The sequence below is a fragment of the Carcharodon carcharias genome, chromosome 4 (genome assembly GCF_017639515.1).
Source record: "Carcharodon carcharias isolate sCarCar2 chromosome 4, sCarCar2.pri, whole genome shotgun sequence".
Classification (NCBI taxonomy): domain Eukaryota; kingdom Metazoa; phylum Chordata; class Chondrichthyes; order Lamniformes; family Lamnidae; genus Carcharodon; species Carcharodon carcharias.
This window is the reverse complement of record NC_054470.1, coordinates 41,368,763-41,390,695: the sequence shown is the minus strand read 5'-3', so window position 1 is coordinate 41,390,695 and position 21,933 is coordinate 41,368,763. Positions and strand designations below refer to the sequence as shown.

Below are 21,933 nucleotides of genomic sequence, written 5' to 3'. Positions count from 1 at the left end.
GTGGGGAAGAAAATTCCACAGACTAATGATCGTCTGAGAGAAAAAAATTCCCTTAATCTCTTTCTTAAATGCTAGATCGCTTATTTTTAAACTGCGTCCCTAGTTCTAGTCTCTCTCATAAGGGAAAACATCCTTTCACCATCACCCTGCCAAGTCCCCTCAGAATCTTCCATGTTTCAAGAATGTCTCATTCTTCTAAAATCCAATGGATAGAAAACCCAACCTGCCCAACCTTTCCTCATAAGACAACCCCTTCATCCCAGGAATCAGTCAAGTGAACCTTCACTGAACTGCTTCTAATTAAATTATATCCTTTCTTAAAGGAGACCAAAACTGTACACTGAAAAAAGAATCAACAAAAGAAGTACTGTCACTAGTGCTTGAAGAAGCAGCCCCTTCGACCACCCCAAGACCCTGCCATAGAAAATGTAAACACTGCTTTTGGAAGCAGAGACCACAGTTTCTAACTGAATATTCAGACTCGCCGTACAAGTCAATGATGTGTGAAGCCATTAAGGAAAACCAAGTGGTCAAAATTAAGTGGACAATAGTAACCTTCAAACTTCTGCATATGTGCAAGCTTCTGCATGTATGACTGTGGCCGAAAAAAGAAAAATGTTGCCGAAGCTTTTCATTTTGCACTCATCAAGACAGATTCACAAGAATACCAAACCTAAAGAGAACAGCAATTTATACTACATGAGAAGAGGGTGCTAATTCATTGGCAAGAGGACTCTGATTGGTAGAGGCACTGTAGTAGAGAATGCACCAGGGAACAGTTAACTGCCAAGCTTTGGTTTAAATTCAAAACAGACAGGTCAACTCTGATTATTTAAGGCATTACCATGATGCTCAACTTCTGTACTGCCAAGTGACTATTTGTATGACTATTGTTCTGATGCTGTGGATTCCACCATTCAAATGAACAGGGAAGATTCCATGGCACCCCAAGCCCAGAATATTACAAAACAGCAGCACAGAATAGATTCTGTAATATAAACAAGCCACTTGTTAGTTTTTATCCATTTTGCCCTTATTAGAATTGTAACTATGTACTACAAATGTAGGCTTGAAAAAATGAATTTAATAGAATCATACAGCCCAGAGGGGGGCCATTCTGCTTGCCATGCCTGTTTTGGCTCTTTGAAATAGCTACCCCATTTGTCCTACATCTCTAATACAAAAGTAAAATATTGCAGATATTGGAAATCTGGAGTAAAAACAGAAAATACTAGAAATACTCAGCAGATCAGGTAGCGTCTGTGGAGGCAGAAACAACGATAATGTTTCAAGATGATGATCTTTTGCTCGAACATTGTGACAAAAAGCTATCACCCTGAAATGTTGGGCAGGATTTTCTCAGAGTACTTGCAGACCAAAGTGTGATGCAGCGTCTGATGGCTGATGTCTCAGTTTCCATTGCGGCACAGGCAGAAGTCTTGGGATAACAAAAACAGAATTACCTGGAAAAACTCAGCAGTGGAAGGGGCATGAGGACTCGAAACATCAACTCTTTTCTTCTCCGCCGATGCTGCCAGACCTGCTGAGTTTTTCCATGTAATTCTGTTTTTGTTTTGGATTTCCAGCATCCGCAGTTTTTTGTTTTTATTTATCCAGAAGTCTTGGGATGTCTGAGTGCTGCACTGGAAGCTCAGGCTGAGGCCATGAGATCTCTGCTTGTCACCATGCAAGTCCAACAGGCTCAGACTGTTCCCATTATGCTGCAGGGGCCAGTGCTCAAAGAGTCATGCATTGTCTCTCACTAGTCCAGTAAGCTGTGCTCCAGCAGGTCATAAGGATTGCTGAGGAGAGTGACACTGGCTCTATGGTGCATGAGCCTGCTGTCCTCTCTCAGGATGACAACGTTCATCCTTCAATCACTTCTGCTTCACCAGTGTCCCTGCTGTTACTTGTCAGCCAGCCAGCCCAGGCTGCTGCCACCCATGCTGAGGTGGTACAGTCCAAAGCCAGGTCATTAAAGCCCAGAGCTGCTCAAGGGTATCCTGCTAGGCCACCTGCAGTCTCCCCCGTTAAAAGCCTTCAGCTTTCCACCAGCCATGCTGCAGCCACTGGGATAGCACTGCTTAGGAGCACTAGATCAGACAAAAATACCTGCAAAACATGCAACAAGGAAATACAAATAGGTGAGTAGTAGAGCATTGTATGGATTTAATCTATTCTTCCATGGGATATGGATGTCACTGGCAAGCCAGCATTTGTTGCTCATTCCTAATTGCCCTTGAACTGAGTGGCTTTCTAGGTCATTTCAGGGCAGTTAAAAGTCAACCATATTACTTTGGATCTGGGGTCACATGTAGGCCAGACTGCATAAGGATGGCAGATTTTCTTCCCCTAAAGGACATCAATGATTAGAACTGTTTTTGGATGAAATTTGTATAGTTGTTTTACAGTGTCTTTTATTTCAGGATTGTGGCCAAGAGCAAGCTATGATTACCCATAACAGAGGGATGGTAAGGTGGGGAAGTTTTCAGCAACGGGCATCTGAGGATTTATTCAGGGAAACTTGGGTGGGCAGTGCCAATAAGATGGTCACAGACAATCTGTTTGGAACATGGACACACTGGCTGCTTCCTCCCTCCTCCTGGCAAGGACCCTTGTGATGACCAGATTGTGGAAGACACAGCAGAGCATGGTAAATCAGGAGACACCTTACAGCGATTATAGGACGACTCCCCTCCTGAGCAATCCTGGCAACATAACCATTGTTTCAGGATGTCAATCGTCAATAGCTTCACAACATTCCTAGTTATATCATGGCTCTCATTGTACCACTGGTCACATATGATCAGGTGATGAAGGGTAGTCATTCACCTTTCCAGAATAGGAAACATGACAGTGGATAGCCCTTTTCACTGAACAACCATGTGGTTTGATACGGTGGTTTGGGATAGCTGGAACAGTAGACTGGTGCAGAATGAAAGCATCATGGCTACTTCCAGGATAGTAGGCATTCAACAACATTGTGTTCTGGGGCTTTGGTTTCACAACAACTGCACATGGAGCGAGTGGTGCCCCATGCACTTACAGTATATCTCACTTTTGAGTTGTGGCACCAGCAAGGCCACATGCAAGATGTCGATGACTCCCTGCACCATGGAAAAACCCTCTATTCTGGAAAGCCACATGCCCACTTCACTTGCTTAGAGAGAAGACAATGAAGTTCCCTTTCCTGGCATACAGAGACTCTTTGGCCTCCAGGATGCAGCGATGGACAGTAAATTGCAACACGTTGGTGATGCAGCTTCTTCCAGCCTGGAAGGATCAACTGGCATATAAATTGAGAGCCATGATGACTTTGACGGCCACTGGTGGTGTCATCCTCAGATGAAATGTTAAACCGAGGTCTGTCTGCTGTCTCGGTTGGACATAAAAGATCCCATGACACTATTTTGAAGAAGAGTAGGGGAGTTATCCCCAGGGTTCTGGTCAATATTTATCCCTCAAACAGTACTACAAAAAAAATCTGATCATTATCACTGCTGTTTTTGAGACCTTGCTGTATACAAACTGGCTGCTGCATTTCCTACGTTACAACAGTGACTGTCTTCAAAAGATACTTCATTTTGGCTGTAAAGCGCTTTGGGAATGTATGAATACAAGTCTTTATTTTTCTTTTCTCCAACACATCAGAAACCTTCTCGAAAATACAAGATGTTGACAATATACATCATGTCTTCAGCACCTGAAAGGGAATAAGTGGGTTAACATGTTGGACATAGAGCTATCATTAGAACTGAAAGCTAGAGCATAAGCAATCTGCTTTGCAGACAGCACACAGCAGTTGCAGGGGAAGAAAAACAGGTTAACAGTCAACAATGCAATAAGGGTTCCAATGAGCATGCTTTGTATTTCCAGCATTTTCAGTTTTTATTTCAGGTTTTTATTATTTGCAGCTCTTTCCATCAACACCCTTTTTATGATATGTGCAAAATTTGTTGACACTTAGAGAAAAGAGACGGAGAAGTATTTTTGTAATGAAATTATATTTGTTAAGGGCATATTCTGGAACAATCCAGAAGTTGTTGTGTAAGTAAATCAAGCTTACACTAAAAATACTGAAAACAATATACAACATTCTGTTGGGTTTTCAAGGCTACTATATCACCAGAAGTAACTTGACTTGCATGGAAATTACTTTTTTATTCTAGGTTTGAATCCACTCCAGATGGATGGAATGAATATTTCCACCTTCTGCTGGCTATAAAGCTCCTTTGCAAATTAAATTTTGGCCATCTCAGTCCAGGTCCTAGTGAGTGCTATTCTATAGCTACAAAACTGACATTGAGTGTCACTAATTTCACAGAACTGGTAGTCTTATTACATTTGGCATAAAGATGGTTAATATGAGATTTACACCGTAGATGTCTGTACTACATCTGACCTCAGTATATTTGATGCTGACAATAGGTGACAAAATGTCATGTTGGCTCAGTTGATAGCACTCTCACCTTTGAGGTCAAATTATACTCCAGGGCCAGGATTTTCTGTTCAGTGTGTGGGGACAGGCCCCGCATGCCAATGCGTAAAATGACGCGCAGTGATATCGGGCGTGCGTCCTGACGTCATCACACGTCATTCCGATCTCTCATTCGGCGGGCGCGCACCAGAGCCACCCACCAAACTGTTAAAGGCCTGTTAAGGCCATTAATAAACTAATTAAGCAATTTGACAGGGCTGCCCATCCAACCTTAAGGCTGGCGGTCAGGTGAAGAACCCAAACAGCCTTGCCTTCACATTTTTCATGAAACCTCATCCATGGGCAGGATGAGGTTTCAGAAAGGTTTATTAAATTACTAAATATTTATTAAACATTTGATATACATGTCCCAGCTCAGCTCATGTGACACTGTCATATGAAGGAACATATGTAAATGATTTTTAACTTTTTTTGTTATGAAGTTTCAAATTCAACTTAATCTCCCTGAGGCAGCTCTGTGTCTCAAGGAGATTTCTGCGCTCTTTAGTGCGCAAGCGTAAGAGAGCGCAGGCCCCGACTCTCCCTCCTCCCCCTGCCCGCACAGGTAGTGCTCAGCGCTACCAGGCACGTGTCATACTGAGCAGGCCTTAATTAGCCCACCCAGGTAAAATGGTAGCCCGTACCCACTCCTGAGCACAAAATCTATTCTGACATTTCAATGCAGCTTGGATGGAGTATTGAGCCATTAGAGGTTGCATCTTTTGGATGAGTTGTTCAACTGACACTCATCTACCTATTCAGATGTAAAAATACTCTAGTGCTATTTGAAGGAGAGCAGGACATTCTCCTGATTTTGCTGCAACATTCATCCTGTGCCATTTCTGTGGGACCTGTGCTTCTTGTGCGGGACCTGTGTGAGGCCTGTGCTCTTTGTATGGGACTGTGCAGGTGACCAACCATCCCAGATTTGGAAGATTGTCCAGTATCCCGTATCATTTCCTTCCGGAATACTATTTGTCCTATATTTCGGGGGAAAGCAACTGAGAGGCTGCTGGGGAGTTTCCTCTTGTTGCTGCCCGTGTGTCTTTGGTGCTTGTACAGGCGCAGTGCACTGTTGTGCATGTGCTGTAGTGACATCAGCTCACTCGACCATGACTTGAAAAGAGGCATGCCTGGAGTTGAGGACATTAGACAAGAGAGCAGCGAACGATTGTGTAAAATTTAAAAGGGGGTCCAGCAGCCCTGAGCTGGAATAAAGGGATGGGGGCAGTGGGTTGTGGTGAGCTGGGCAGTTAAACCACAACCTAAGTTTCAGGCGGTGGTGGGGGCGGGCGTCAGGCCCAAGTCTCAGGCAGCAGTCAGTCTCAGGCGGGGGAGGTCAGTCCCGAATCTTAGGTGGGGTCAGTCCCAAGATTTGAGTGGGGTGGGTGGGTTGGTCAAGCCCAATTCTCGGATGGGTGTCCAGTGGCTATCTGAGGATATGAAAAGCGCTTTATAAATGCCACTTCTTTCCTTTAAAATTTTTTTTAAATGTTCATTTCCCTAAATCTAGCCTTTTCCTGTTTGATGAGTACAACATTCATCCAAACTTTTACAAACTTCCTTTCCCTTAATGTCTGTAATCAGTGTGTGTTTTAAAAAGGAAGGAGTGTGTGGACAATTTGAACAACCAGCAGCAAGATTTTCATGAGTTTAAATAAAGAGGATTATTCATTCTTGCAGTCACCCCAAAAATCTAACACTATGTCACTCACTCATCCAGTCACACACACACACTCTCTCTCTCTCTCGAAGAAAATACAGTAAAAGAGAAGAATGCATTTTTACAAGTTATAAACAAAAGATAGCCTGTAAATCATGTGATTGGGTCATCTAGGAAAACACACGGTGCAGGCGTGGTGCAGTGGGGGCTTTTCACTACTGAAGTGTAGCTGGTTGAATTCAGCAGCCTAAGTTGATTAATAGAGACATTGCACGATTCTTTCAAAGAGATAGACTTTCTGCAGGTCACAAAGTTAGTTATTTGTAGTCTTGTTATCAGGAGGTTAGTTTCCTGTATTGGTGGACTTGAAAAGGAACAGGCTTGGAGACCTTACCGTGTTGCAGTCTGCAGGTCTTAAGGCATAGATGTTGCTGTCCTCTCTGCTGCTGCTGTTTCTGCAGTTATTGTGTCTTGTAGACAGCGTTCAAAGATTAAAAGGGAGACCGACATGGCTGCCTTACCATATGGTTTCTAACAGTCCCCTTTTCCAAATATGGTGTTGTGCTCTGGTGAATTAGCCACAGCCTTTATGTTGCAGACATTCACCTTGGGTGTTTGAGACAATCACCATCTTGGTTTCAGGATGACCCATTCAAGTCAGGAAACACCTTTTATATGGCTTCAGGAGATGAGCAATAACACATCTGGTCTGGAATGTGTCTTTTTTTCCTTTCAAGACAGTGTGGTAGTTTGAATCCACAGACCAAGTCAGGTGACTCTTGGTAGAAATCCTTTGCAACATTTTAATGCCCATTTTTAAAAAGAAATGTCAGTTCTGGAAGATTCCACACTGATTACAGTTCGTGTTTTAAAGGTATGGGTAGGACATGGCTTTACTGGGCATGACAGAAACAATAAGATTAAATAATGAGTTCCTGAGAAAGTAAGATAAGGAAACATTCCAATTGATCTTGGTGATATTGCTAATCATTTAAAATAATATAAGTTGTGAGTTATTTACACACAGTTAGCTGGAGTCTCATTTATCCACCATAATGGAGGAGACTTCCCCCTCCCATCTTCCAACTAATAATGAAAATTGGCAGATGCTCCTCAAACCCAGCTGACTGGCTCCTGTCAAAACTGTAAGCTTAAAGATGTCTGTCCACACCTTCAGCAGGTGTGCTCTATGAGCACCTGGAAGATTGACAGAATGCAAGAATGAAGTCACTATTCAAACCTCTGAACATAGCAAGTAGATAGACAACATGCCTGGCAGCTGTGGTGATCTCTGCTTTAGAAAAAGCACCGATTCAAAATGTCACAATTTCAGCATAAACTAGTGGCTCTTTCACTCAGCCCAGGACACATTCTAGACAGGGCCTGACTTGTAGGAACAGTCTCTCCATGTGCACAGTTTTATCCTGCCAGACGTTTTAATGGTAATTGAGAAAATAGTTAAATTGAAGGATCATCACTCAAAGTTTCACTATCCAGGAGTTATTGACCACACTTTGCTCCCCTCTGTGGCCTGCACAGTCCACTGTGGTGATAGGGATTTCTAGTTCAACTAGAATCTCTACAACTCAGGTTTTTTTTTATTCATAACATCATAACAATCCAAAAATAAAATCATGTATTCTCTGTAGTTATGAGGTAGCAATAAGGATAAAATACTTTGAGGTGCTTACTTCCTATTAAATGGAGTATCTCACCAACCAGCTTTGCAATGCACATGAAATGCTGCTTCTTGACACTGAAAGGACTGCAATTGATGCTTTTGATTGATAATTTTCCTCACAGCTGTAATTCCTCATCTGATCTTAAGGTGAAGATAATGAGAACAGCTGCAGAATTACATAGGAGGAGTGAGAAGATTCCTGAATGTGAACCCAATATTGTTGCATGATTTTTCTTTGGCTTCTCCTGTTTTCCGTGGTCCACTCTTCAGTTTCAAGTTCCAATGTGAAACTCAAAACTGAAGACGAGAGGACTAATAGTAGAATAGACAGAACAATAATAGCTTCCCAGACTTTTTCCCCTTGTACAGAGGACACGATTTCTGTCTCCATGATAGATAACATTTATCATTCTGACACCTCAATTTGATTAGCCTCTCAAACTTCTAAATTTGAGGAAAAACAAACCAAATTTATTGACATTTTTAAAATTATTTAAGCCCCAGTATGATTCAGCTAAACGACTGTACCCCATCCAAGGTCAACGTATCCTTCCTGAGTGCAGTGCCCAAAGCTGAACATGGTACTCTAGATGGAAAACAAAAACAGAATTACCTGGAAAAACTCAGCAGGTCTGGCAGCATCGGCGGAGAAGAAAAGAGTTGATGTTTCGAGTCCTCATGACCCTTCAACAGTACTCTAGATGGAGTCTGAACAAACCTCTGTACAACTAAAGCATCATTTCCCTTTGTATTCCAGCTGCCTTGAGATAAAGCCCAACATTCTATTAGCTTTTTTGGCTACTTTTTGTATCTGTACATTAGCTTTTAGTGATTTGTGTATGTGGACACCCAAATTCCTTTGCTACTCAACATGTTTTTTAAACTATGGTGACAGGGCAGCTTACATTCAAAATGCTCATTTGGAGTTAAAGGTGTCCTTTTGTTTTAATTAAAACCACAGTGAGCCAGAAAACTTCTACTTCAAACTGAATTTCTTGTTTATAATGTCAGGTGCAAAAGCCACTCCACCAGAGATGAGGTGAGAAATTATGTGGTGGGAGTTCTGCGCAGGTTCTTTTGCACAGCTCTACAATGATCTTCCTGAAGTATAGTGCAATGTAAAGCTGGGGGAAGGGATGCAATGAGCAGAATTTCACCCCATTAATTTCAATGCTTTTTTGTTGAAAGAATATGAATTCTCAAGTTATTGTATTTATTGCCAAACAGAAACTGTTGTCCACTATGAACAGTTTCACTTTTCTATGACAGTATAGTGAGGACAAGTTCCTGCAATCAGGAACCCAAAAGACTCCTCAGTCTGCTGCGATGATGTGTTTTGCCTGTGCTTTGCACTTTCAGAAGCTGTATTGTGTATGTGCTTTTTACAACTAACTGCAGCTGTGTTTTGCTTTCTTTTATTTGAAAGGTTGGTATTGCCATTGTTGAGTTTTTAGGGCAGATCAAATTGCTGTGGCTGTTTGCTGTCTCTGGAGCACAGATGGTAGCTATCATAGTTGTTTTTAAAGCTAAGGTTAGAAATAATAAATTTGTGCTGGCACAGTGGTGCTGAGTGTTAGCACAGGATCAGAGCAGAGATGTGTGCAGGTTGAGTGCTATACACTCAATTGCCAAGTTGGGAAGGTGCAGATTGGAACCTGTGCCATTTCTCTGTGCAAAGGAAAGAGAAATGGAAGTGCAGACTCATTCCTAGGCATTCTCTGGAACACCCTGGCAATCATCTGGAAGGGGCCATAATTGTAGCCTTTGAGCAGCATGTGTGCTCATTCTGTTGGCTGCAGCTGTCAGGCCAGGAAAACAATGAAATGGGATTAAAATTGCAAAATCAAACAAAAGATGTACACAGTACTCCTGCAAAATAAAGCAAGGAACAAAATATTATGCTGCTAGTCATTTTGGGACATTCACTGTTTCAAAACATGTTGAATTTTCTTGACAGATGTTTTTATGCAGAAATATTGCCTTTTTTTAAAATCTTGCAGTCTATTTTTCAGTGTGCATTGTTCAATTGGCTCTTTATTGATTCTTTTTCAATAATAATAAAAAACATAACATAATCTAGAAAAATCCCAGCAAGGCTGCTGATTAAACAACGTTTTCAGCAATATTTTGCACAGTTAAGATTTGAAGCGTTGGTGTTCTGTGGCTCACCATGTCTGGCGGAGTGGTGGGAGTCGACCTTTTCACAACAGATGGAATCTAAAATTTCTCATCTCTTCAGCAGATCTATTTACTTGGGGTTTACACAGCTGCTGTGAGTGATCTGCGCATGCTTACTACAGTGAAGACATTTATCTGTGACCCACTTTGTGGTTTTTTTTGTTGCTAGCTGTTTACCAATGAGTCAGCCATCTTACCAAGTGACTGATAGGTGATGAGTCAGTTTGAAATTATAGATAGGAGCAGATGAAATGCAGCAAATTGCTGTTGTGCAGCAATTTTTCCTTAATGATTCTGTCAATCAGAAATTAAATGTGCCCCAGACTACATACATACTTAGAGCTGCTACCAGTGGTTGTGGTTGTCTCCTGAGCACACAATGTAGGTGAAGTTGCAGCCTTATCTGTGTTGTGGGATGCTTGTAGGAGTAGAGCTAGTAAGTGACCTTTAAGAAAGAAAGGTGCCCTTTGGCTTATGACTTGTTGTAGATGATCTCATAGCAGTTTTGCCTCTTCACAGTTCGCTAGCCATGCAGAATTAACTCTGTGCCAATACTTAACGCTTAGAAATTGATTTGCTGCTTCTACACTGCCAAATGCAATTGTCATTGTTTAATTAAGGAAACTGGTATTAAAAAATCTGCTGTGCTAATAAAAGCAAAATACTGTGGATGCTGGAAATCTGAAACAAAAACAAAAAATGCTGGAAAAACTCAGCAGGTCTGACAACATCTGTGGAGAGAGAAGCAGAGTTGACGTTTCAAGTCCGTATGACCCTTCTTCAGAGCTACGCTGTTATGCTGCTGTGCTATGTTTGTGTGTGATTTTGTTGTTGCAATGCCCTGCTGTCATGGAAAGTGGTGATTGTTGTAAGAGCCAACACAGAAGACACTGTGCTTCATTCTTCACTCTTCTCTCTTGATAGAGTATTCTGACAATAACCTATATCTATATATATATCATAATATCTGCATTATGTCTTGTGATTCCTAGAAGTTTGAAATAATCACACTATTTTACAAAGATCAACTGGATAAATTATTCTAATGCACCTAAACACTTTCACAATGCTGGTCAGTTTAATGGTCTGTTACCTTTAAGAACAAAACTCTGTCATCAATATCTACATTAAAAACAGACTTAACTTATCATACAGCATCTAATTATGACATTGAAGCTGTCAACAACTTTTAAACTTATTTTCCAAAAGGCTCCAGACTCCACATCAGGCTTCCCCTCAGGCTTCCCCTGTGGTTCATGACCATGACCTGGTGTGAACCATGTCACCTTTTTAGCCCTCCAAAGCTGGCCTGACCCAATGAAATATAAGGGGGGCTCTGAAATCATGCAGCTCCCCACCCAATGTTGCCAGATTGCTATGAAAATTGGTTGACTAATGTCCTTTGGGGAAGAAACCCTCCTGTACTTAATGGTTAACTGGCCACTGAATGATGCCCACATTCTGATAATTAATTAAATAAAAATCAGGGAACTCGTTCAGCACAGACTTTATGAGAAAATAGCTGTTCTGAATTGACGTAGTTAGATTTAACTAACCTGTTAGTTTTGCTAGGTCACTGCGTTTATTATGTTTGATGTATGCATATGTCATTCCCGTAAGCTTTCATTTTTGTAATCCAGCTGCCATTGGGCATTTAATGGATGCCTGTTAAAACATTGTTGACTTATTAAAGATGTAATAGTCGCATTTTCTACCGAATAAGATCAATACCACTAGCAGGATTTGGTCTAGAAAAGTCTGGTGAAATTGAGCAATGTGTCCCAAATTGACTGCACAGAAACACTTTTGTTCTACAAGATAGCAATATACTTAAAGAAGGCAGAATCTGTAAAGTGTCTTCTACCATACCAACGGTTCATTTTGGTGCATCCTGGCATCTAACTGGAGGTGACTGCAAATGCAGTGCCAACTAGCAAGCACCTGTTAGCTTGGAGGTGAGGGTTACTCTGAAAGCCCCCTGTTACAAATTTCAAATCTGCCTTAGATAATCTATTGGGTGTGACAACACTGGTTACTGCCATAAATGGTCCCCACATTTCACCTCCAGGAGTGCGATCATGTGGTCCAATATCTAATCATACTATGTTTGAACTGTAGTGGAACCAAGAACCTACCCTCTTATGATCTGAACTGGAGACCATCTGCTTTTCATTTGCCCTCATATGCACTTCTGCAAAGTTTCAGTAAGCAAACTGATAACATTTTAGTGAGACACAGCCAGGTATGAATTGTTAAGCTGCTCATGAAAAGGGATAGCAACATTAATAGGCATGGATATTTGTAGCAAGTCTGAAACTAGATAATACCAAATCTCCCTGACTATTATGTATACCCATCCTCAATCTCTGGCTCATTAACATTTAAACACCATTGTGTCAGAAGCTGCAGCATCTGGCTGTAAGTAAATTTTTAAATTGAAATATTGCTGAGTTATGGATACCTTCTATTAAAAAATGATTAAAAATCGCTAACCTCAATAACAGTATCTCAACCTTTAAATGACGCTAGATGAAGGAAAGACTGTCAGAGAAATCAAAAACCAGATTGGCCACGCCCAAAATGATGCTATTGATCATATCTGCAAGTTCAAAATCAGCATGGAGCAAATTTTAAGGACACTTGCAGCCAACCTGCATCAACCTGTTCACAAATGAATAGATAAGTGACTTATGCATAAGTCAGCATAACCATCTATTTCATCTTTTTCACTACTGAATGGCACCAGGAACATGGAACAGTTGCTCTGTTTTGCAAAGTACAGTGGACAGTCTTCTTCTACAGTAGTGGACACTGTGTTGAGCCTTACCATCATAATCATGTTACACATGTTGCACTGCTGTCCTCAGGCAGTGCCAGGCAGGACAATGCTCCTCACACTCCCAGCATGAAGTAGCACGCCCTCCTCATCAGTTATTAAATTAAGGTTTAGCTGCTTCACTCCTGACCACTGTCTTTATTTTCTGCCTGCAAATGTGTTTTGTCTGCCACTGATTTCTGACAGCCAGTATTTTGACTTGTTTGACCTGCAAGTTTACTTATTTCATATAGACTTAATAAAAGCTTTTTAAAAATTACAAACACCTGGTGCTATTTATATGGCTTGTTACCTTTAAGTGGCTGTATCACTTTTCATTTTCCTACAGTTCACTGTCTGCTGCCCTATAAATATATCTTAATATATTAAATGATCACCCACAGGGTGTTCTATAAAGTTGGCACTGGGGCTGGAAAATTTCCCCGATAATAGTTTTTTTATTCTTAAAGATTACTTTGCAAAATATGAGATTTCGAAACAAGATAGGATACTCTGTCAACCTGACTGGTTCAGTTTGTCACAGAATTTTCTAGGTACATGCTAAATAATGCAGTGGGCCATGGAACTTTCAGCCTACTCATATTACAAATTTCTACTCATGGAAAGTAGCCAAGGTACTATCTGATTTTAAATTTATTTTTTAAATTGTATATGCATTCTAAAATAGACACACTTTCTTGACAAATTATTTTCTAATTGTCAAATCACAATTTGTTAATGAGCTTGGTTGGTGTATACTTTTCCTTTTAAGGACTTGAGGGACAATATGTCAAAATTGAAGAAATAATAAAACTGCAGTTTATACTGATTATAGTGAAGTATTGGGGTGTGTAGGTAGTTTGAATTGTGTAAAGCTCTCTGTAATATCTCCACAGTAGCTGTGGGGTAATGTGTCACCTGTGGAGAGCATGTGGAGAATTGATTGAACAAATTGGCTGATTATGTCAGTTATGATATCAGTGCAGCACAATTTATGTAATGAAGGTAGCACCACCATGCATATCACAGTCTGAACACCACTTTCATCCCCTCACCTCACAGGCATGCCTATATCCCATTAAGTCTCACAAACAAAAATTTCCTTTTTGGGGATAGATGGATGGATTGAAGGAGACCCACCATTCAGTCCATTTCATTCTCACTACTAGCTTCAAGAATCCTTGAAGATTAATCAGAAAGAAAAGCTCAAAGTAAAAGATATCATGATTAAGAGAGGGTGAAGTTCCTTAGAATGACTAACCATTGTATGATTTTACAGTTTGAAACCCGCCTATGTCAGTAACACCATCTCACTGCATGAAATATTCATTCCTGTCCTGTACTGGATAGTTCTTCTTTGGATCTATTCATAGATACAGTGCTTCATTTTTTTTTCCTACTCAACAACAGTGTTAATGTTTATTGTGTAATGGAAATGCAATTTATAAAATGTTCCAAGTCACTTGTCATTAAACAAACAATCCAGGTACAGAACTGACATTTCAGTCAGGAGCAATGAACATTTCCCTATATTTGACATTTCCTTTCTTGTTAAGCACTGAAGTGTTATATTCCATCCTTGTCGTTCCAAGAAAGTATTTTTGTTATATATGACATGATTTTTTTCTTGTCTTCAATGTGATTCACTTTAAGATATTTTAGATTTTTTATCTAGGTGCCAAAGTAAAGAACCAAAGCCTCCTCATGTAATTTGCACCTGCGTGTAAAGTCTTTCTCTATCTCTCCACTGAATCTGAAGTTATAACAAAAGAAAACAAAGGGTAATAGTAATTTTTGGACTATAATGTTTTCTTTGGTTTTATCCCTATTAAAATTATTCCATAATCTCAGCAGCTCAGGATGAGCTTTTGAATTCTGAAAATATTCAGCATGCTATAAGTAAAAGCTTTTGGTGCCCAGTCTTAATTGCTAATAGACAAATAAAATTTGTAAGAAACAAAGTAAGTTTTTTTTTCTGTTGTCCATTAATTGGTAATAGCAGGCAGTCACTTTCAGAGAAATAAGTAAGTTGCAGACCCTCCCCCACCGCACCGCCCCTGCCCTCCCCCCTCAACATCATACATGACAACAAGGTAGTCAGATACAGTTTCCAGAAACATTAGGCTGAATTTTGCCGTTGGCGAGCAAGGGGGGTGGGGCCCGCTTGCCAACACGAGATGACATTGGGGGGAACCCCCGGCATCATCCGGCCCCATTTAAGTCTTCAGGAAGGAGGGGGCACAGTGAGATCAGCTGCAGGCCCACTGATCTGTCAATGGCCAATTGAGGCCATTGACAGGATCATTAAAACAATTAAAGGACCTGCCCGTCCAACCTTAAGGTTGGTGGGCAGGCCAGGAGCCCTGGCGGGGAATAGAAAAACATGAAACCTCATCCACCGGCGGGATGAGGTTTCATGTTGGGATTTTAAAAATTTAATAAAATTTTAGTGTAAATTATGAACATGTCTCATCTCATATGACATTGTCACATGAGGGGCACATGTTAAGGATTTTTTTTTCTATTTCTAATGTTTTTAGAACTGTCATCGATCTCCCTGAGGCAGCACTTAGCCTCAGGGAGATATGCGCTCTTTCATGCGCATGTCCAAAAGAATGCACTCTCGCTTTTGGGGAATCCTCCCCCACCTGCACAGGAAGTGCACAGTGCTTCCTGGCGGACATCACGCTGGGCAGGCCTTAATTGGCCTGCCCACGTAAAATGGCAGTGGGGATCGGTTCCCCGCCCGCCAGAGATTGGGTCGGGCCTGCCCTCCCGGAAGGCAGAAAGTTCTGCCCATTGAAAAGTTTAGCTATGATACATGATCATGGCACACTGTCACAGACTGAATATAAAATACCACACTGTGAAAATTAGGAAGCTTAGATTTTGGAGGATAGCCTAGCATTAGCTGGTGTGCTGTCCATGTGTGTAAAATCTTTCTCCATTCTCCCCACTGAATCTGAAATTTTAATCAAAATAAAACAAATATTAGTAGCAATTTTCAGCTCTAATTTTTCTTTTTCTCTTCCATAGCTTCTATTTTTAGCACTATGAATGAAATTTATAAAACAAATAATAGAGGTTGTTAAGATCAGTATTGGAAAAATAATGTTTTGGGAGTTATTGCATTGACATGAATAACATTTTAGAAAAGAATCTTGGATTTCAGATGAAGTTTGTCCTTTTGGTTCTGACCTGGTAGTCAATTTTTTCAAATTTGATAAATCAGTGAATAATGAGCAAATGCTTATATATAAATGACTACACATAAGTATATTTTGACCCTTGGCATTTTAATATAAAATCAATTTTTCCTATGACTGGTGGGCTGGATGGGAGCAGACAGGGCGGGCACGGAGCCGCTCGCCGCCCACGATCAGTGTCACATGAGTTGGGACATGTTTGTAAAGGTAGGAAAAAATTTTTATTTGTTTCATAAAAGCTTCAGGAAACCTCATGCTGCCCACAGATAAGGTTTCCTGAAAAACGCGAAGGCCACTTGGGCTTTTCGCCAATCTTAAGGTTGGTCGGGCAACGTTCCTAAAAACTTTAATTGATTTCTTAATGGCCTTAATAGGCCGTTGACATTTCGACAGGTGCACAGCCGACACTGGCGCACGCCCGCCAAGCGAAATATCATGATGGTGCACAATGACATTGGGATGCCAGCCTGATGTCATCGCATGTCATTTTATGCGTCAGCATGTCGGGCCCGCCCCTGCATGCTTACAGGAAGATTCAGCCCATGGAATTTAAGGCTTGTAACACTGCATTTCCATGCATTTGTTTCCTTCAAAATGCTATTTTTAAATTTGCTAGATATTCATATTTGGTATAAATATCTATTAAAATTTGATAAAGCAAATCTGTTCATAGAGCTGGGTGACTTTTTCAATAAGTTTTGAAAATTAGTATTCATAACTCAACTTTGCTAGATAAAAGTATAGCAGCACACCATTAGTTACATGCTATTGGCTATCAAAGGTGGCTACGAGTTTGACTGTTAAGGAATGTCCTCATTTCCTCTGCAGTATTATGCCTGTTCTTCAAATAACAACAAATAAAACAGTAAAATTCCTGGTCAACTACCCTCAGTACTGTCCTGGGATAAACACCTGCTCTGTTTCTATGATATATGACTTTAGGACAGAGACCACCAGTGAGGCTTGGGTATTCATTGTCCTGTTTTAGACTGGTTTACATGATGACCACAGGTGTCCTTTACTCCTTGTTGACTGTACAATATGTACCCCTTATAACTATTAAAATGAGCCCATATCTTTCCAACAGCTTATAAAATATTAAGTTTTATTCAAGAATGTAAAAAAACCAAGTTTCTTACAAACTCTGTTTTTTGTTTAACCCTGCAGGTTCTAATTTCTACATGTATCCCATATCACCTCCTTTATTTTTGTGTTTCATATATTTCCTATCCCAAAAACATAGGTCTCGATTTCCATTAGCTATGGTAGTTTGCACCAGATGCTGGCATACAGAAGTTGGTAAGGCCATAAGTAGTAAACGGAAAGCTTTCAGTTTCATGATTGTGCGCATTTAGCAACTTTGTGCCAGTTTACAGACATTTCTCATGAAGGTTAAAACAGAATTTGCAGTAATTATAAAATGTTATTTTATTGTAGCCCTATTTTACACCATAATTTCTTAAATTATTTTTCTGACCCAGTTCTTCACCTCTCTCGAAGCCACGACTTACTTTCCGGGGTACATTCCACATGTTCTAGATGTTTTCTGGTACCTAACCCAGATAGCAATTATTCATGTGTAAACGGTAATAATTAATTATCAGAAAACTATGGCATGAATCACAGCCAGGCCCCATTATATCATCACTCAGTATCAATAGGTGCACTTAAAGTGGGGATCATTCAGTAGTGATAAAAACAAAAAACTGCGGATGCTGGAAATCCAAAACAAAAACAGAATTACCTGGAAAAACTCAGCAGGTCTGGCAGCATCAGTGGAGAAGAAAAGAGTTGACGTTTCAAGTCCTCATGACCCTTCAACAGAACTGAGTGAATCTTAGGAAAGGGGTGAAATATAAGCTGGTTTAAGGTGGGGGGGGGGGGTAGAGAAGTTGGGGGGGGGCGGGGTGGGTGTGGTTGTAGGGACAAGCTTGTTTAAACCAGCTTCTATTTCACCCCTTTCCTAAGATTCTCAGTTCTGCTGAAGGGTCATGAGGACTTGAAACGTCAACTCTTTTCTTCTCCGCCGATGCTGCCAGACCTGCTGAGTTTTTCCAAGTAATTCTGTTGTTGTTTTTATCATTCAATAGTTATCAGGAATGACAGACTTCCCCTGTGTAATTTATGGGTGTAAAGGCCAACTGTAATGCCTGTCTACTGACCTAATGGAGATCAATTAAGTTGTAGAGGTAGGGCGTCCTTCCTGGCCATTATGGCTGACCTACTCACTATATTAGTTCCTTGGGCTATTCAGGGAGTACCTTGAATTATCTTATTGTGATCATATTATAGAATTGTTATGGCATTTGGCCCATCATGCCTGCACCAACTTGCTGAGCATTTTTAACTTAGTGCCAATCTTCTGCTTTTATCCTGTAACCCTGCACATTGTTTCTCTTAAAATAATCAGCCAATGCCCTCTTGAATGCCTCAATTGAACCTGCCTCCACCACACTTCCAGGCAGTGCATTCCAAACCCTAACTATTCACTATGTGAAAAATTTTTTCTCACCTCGCATTTGCTTCTTTTGCAAAACACTTTAAAAGCGTTTCTCGATCTGTTTATGAGTGGGAACAGCTTCTCCCTATCTAATTTGTCCAGGCCCCTCATGATTTTGAAAACTTCTATCAAGTCTCCTCTTAGTCTTCTCCTCTCCAAGGAAAACAGTCCCAATTTCTTCAATCTTTCCAATCAATAACTGAAGTGTCTCATCCCTGGAACCATTCTCAAAAACCTCTTCTATACTGTCTTTTAATTATGCTTTTAATCTTCTAATCATATGTTAAGAACAAAAGATAGACAGTAGCTGTTGTAATGCAAGTGCAAGAAGGAGTTTGAAATGCTGTAGCCCAGTCCAATTCATACTGAAACGATGGATATTAGGTTGTAAGAAACAATTTACAGAGGAAGAAGAGGGATCCTATTAGAGAATGAATCTTGGTAAGAGATAATACAGCTTCCAGAGAGCATGACTATAGTCAAGAGCCTAGAAATTTCTAAACCACATTTGTATCTGAAGTGAACTTTGCGTACTAAGTCAGGCATTTTGATCTAGATTTTAAAAGCAGAATGAATTGTTTTGTTCAACCTAAAAGAAGAAAAAAATGTTGAGACTAACCTGAACACCTTGCAATGTTCATTTGAGAATGAGCAGCAGTGCTTTTCTGCTTTTCTTTCCCTCTCAGTAGCAATGCAGCTTGGAGCATTTGTAAATTTGATAGTCATCTACAGCAGAGTCTCATAGGACAGAAGAACCTAGCCTCAATTCAGTTTTTCTCATGAAAACCGTGGTTGTGACTATGGAGACCTTGCACCCCAACCTGGGTTTGAGTGACTTCAACAGAAGGGAGAATCAGGCATGGCGTTTAGTGGGTAGCTAATTCAGTGTCACCCCACTCATTCTGGATGAAGTAGTTAGAGAATCAGAAGGGTCTTATTGAATGAACTACTGAGCTGTATTGAGTGTAACATCCTAGGAGTGGAAAATCGTTTGCACTCGACTGAGGAACCCAAGAGCTTAGACTTCAAACAAACAAATTATTCAGGAGCATCAATCTCATGCCCATCCTTAAGATTGCCATGGAGTGGATTGCAGTGGAGGAGTTTCTTTCACATTCTTTCATGGGATATGGGCATCACTGGCAAGGCCAGCATTTTTGCCCATTCCTCATTACTATTGAACTGATTGGCTTTCTAGGCCATTTCAGAGAGCAGTTAAGAGTCAACCACATTGCTGTGGATCTGGAGTCACATGTAGACCAGGCAAGGATGGCAGATTTCCTTCCCTAAAGGGCATTAGTGAACCAGATGGGTTTTTGCAACAATCACTGATAGTTTCATGATCATAGTTTTATGACTCAGACTAGCTTTGTATTCCAGATTTTTATCTATTGAATTTAAATTCCACCAGCTGCCATGGTAAGATTTGAACACGTGTCCCCTGAGCATTCGCCTGAGCCTCTGGATTACTAGAACTGCCCCGGTAGACCGATCGTCTCAGCTTGCTCCTGCCCCACAGAACTCATTTCTCGTTATCTTGACTCCCTTCTCTCTCCCCTTGTCCAGTCCCTTCCCACCTACATCCGTGATTCCTCTGACACCTTACGTCACATCAACAATTTCCAGTTCCCTGGCCCCAACCGCTTACTCTTCACCATGGACGTCCAATCCCTCTACACCTCCATCCCCCACCAGGATGGTCTGAGGGCCCTTAGCTTCTTCCTCGAACAGAGGCCCGAACAATCCCCATCCACCACTACTCTCCTCCGTCTGGCTGAACTTGTTCTCACACTGAACAATTTCTCCTTCAACTCCTCTCACTTCCTCCAAATAAAAGGTGTGGCTATGGGTACCCGCATGGGCCCCAGCTATGCCTGTCTCTTTATGGGGTATGTGGAACATTCCTTGTTGCAGTCCTACTCCGGCCCCCTTCCACAACTCTTTCTCCGGTACATCGATGATTACTTCGGTGCCGCTTCATGCTCTCGTCAGGACTTGGAAAAATTTATTAATTTTGCTTCCAATCTCCACCCCTCCATCATTTTCACGTGGTCCATCTCTGACACTTCCCTTCCCTTCCTTGACCTCTCTGTCTCAATCTCTGGTGATAGACTGTCCACCAATATCCATTACAAACCCACCGACTCCCACAGCTATCTCGACTACAGCTCCTCACACCCTGCTTCCTGTAAGGACTCCATCCCATTCTCTCAATTCCTTCGCCTCCGTCGCATCTGTTCCGATGATGCTACATTCAAAAACAGTTCCTCTGACATGTCCTCCTTCTTCCTTAACCGAGGTTTTCCACCCACGGTCGTTGACAGGGCCCTCAACCGTGTCCGGCCCATCTCCCGCGCATCCGCCCTCACGCCTTCTCCTCCCTCCCAGAAACATGATAGGGTCCCCCTTGTCCTCACTTATCACCCCACCAGCCTCCGCATTCAAAGGATCATCCTCCGCCATTTCCGCCAACTCCAGCATGATGCCACCACCAAACACATCTTCCCTTCACCCCCCTTATCGGCATTCCGTAGGGATCGCTCCCTCTGGGACACCCTGGTCCACTCCTCCATCACCCCCTACTCCTCAACCCCCTCCTATGGCACCACCCCATGCCCACGCAAAAAATGCAACACCTGCCCCTTCACTTCCTCTCTCCTCACCGTCCAAGGACCCAAACACTCCTTTCAAGTGAAGCAGCATTTCACTTGCATTTCCCCCAACTTAGTCTACTGCATTCATTGCTCCCAATGTGGTCTCCTCTACATTGGAGAGACCAAACGTAAACTGGGCGACCGCTTTGCAGAACACCTGCGGTCTGTCCGCAAGAATGACCCAAACCTCCCTGTCGCTTGCCATTTTAACACTCCACCCTGCTCTCTTGCCCACATGTCTGTCCTTGGCTTGCTGCATTGTTCCAGTGAAGCCCAACGCAAACTGGAGGAACAACACCTCATCTTCCGACTAGGGACTTTACAGCCTTCTGGACTGAATATTGAATTCAACAACTTTAGGTCGTAAGCTCCCTCCCCCATCCCCACCCCTTTCTGTTTCCCCCTTCCCTTTTTTTTCCAATAAATTATAAAGATTTTCCTTTTCCCACCTATTTCCATTATATATATAAAAAAAATATAAAAAAAAACCCACTAGAGCTATACCTTGAGTGCCCTACCATCCATTCTTAATTAGCACATTCGTTTAGATAATATCACCAACTTTAATTTTAACACCTATGTGTTCTATTGTACTATTGTCGTTGACAACTTTTGATGATCTGCTTCTATCACTGCTTGTTTGTCCCTACAACCACACACCCCCACCCCCCCCTCCACCTCTTTGTCTCTCTATCTCTCCGCCCCCCACACACACACCTTAAACCAGCTTATATTTCAACTCTTTCTTGGACTCGAACG

General features: G+C 41.4%; 1 protein-coding gene across 3 annotated transcripts in view; it reads left to right on the top strand.

The window, feature by feature from the left end:
- Nucleotides 1-21,933, top strand: part of LOC121277051 (guanine nucleotide-binding protein G(I)/G(S)/G(O) subunit gamma-7) — a 294,950-nt gene that overhangs the window by 144,994 nt on the left and 128,023 nt on the right. The gene's annotated exons all lie outside the window — the stretch shown is intronic.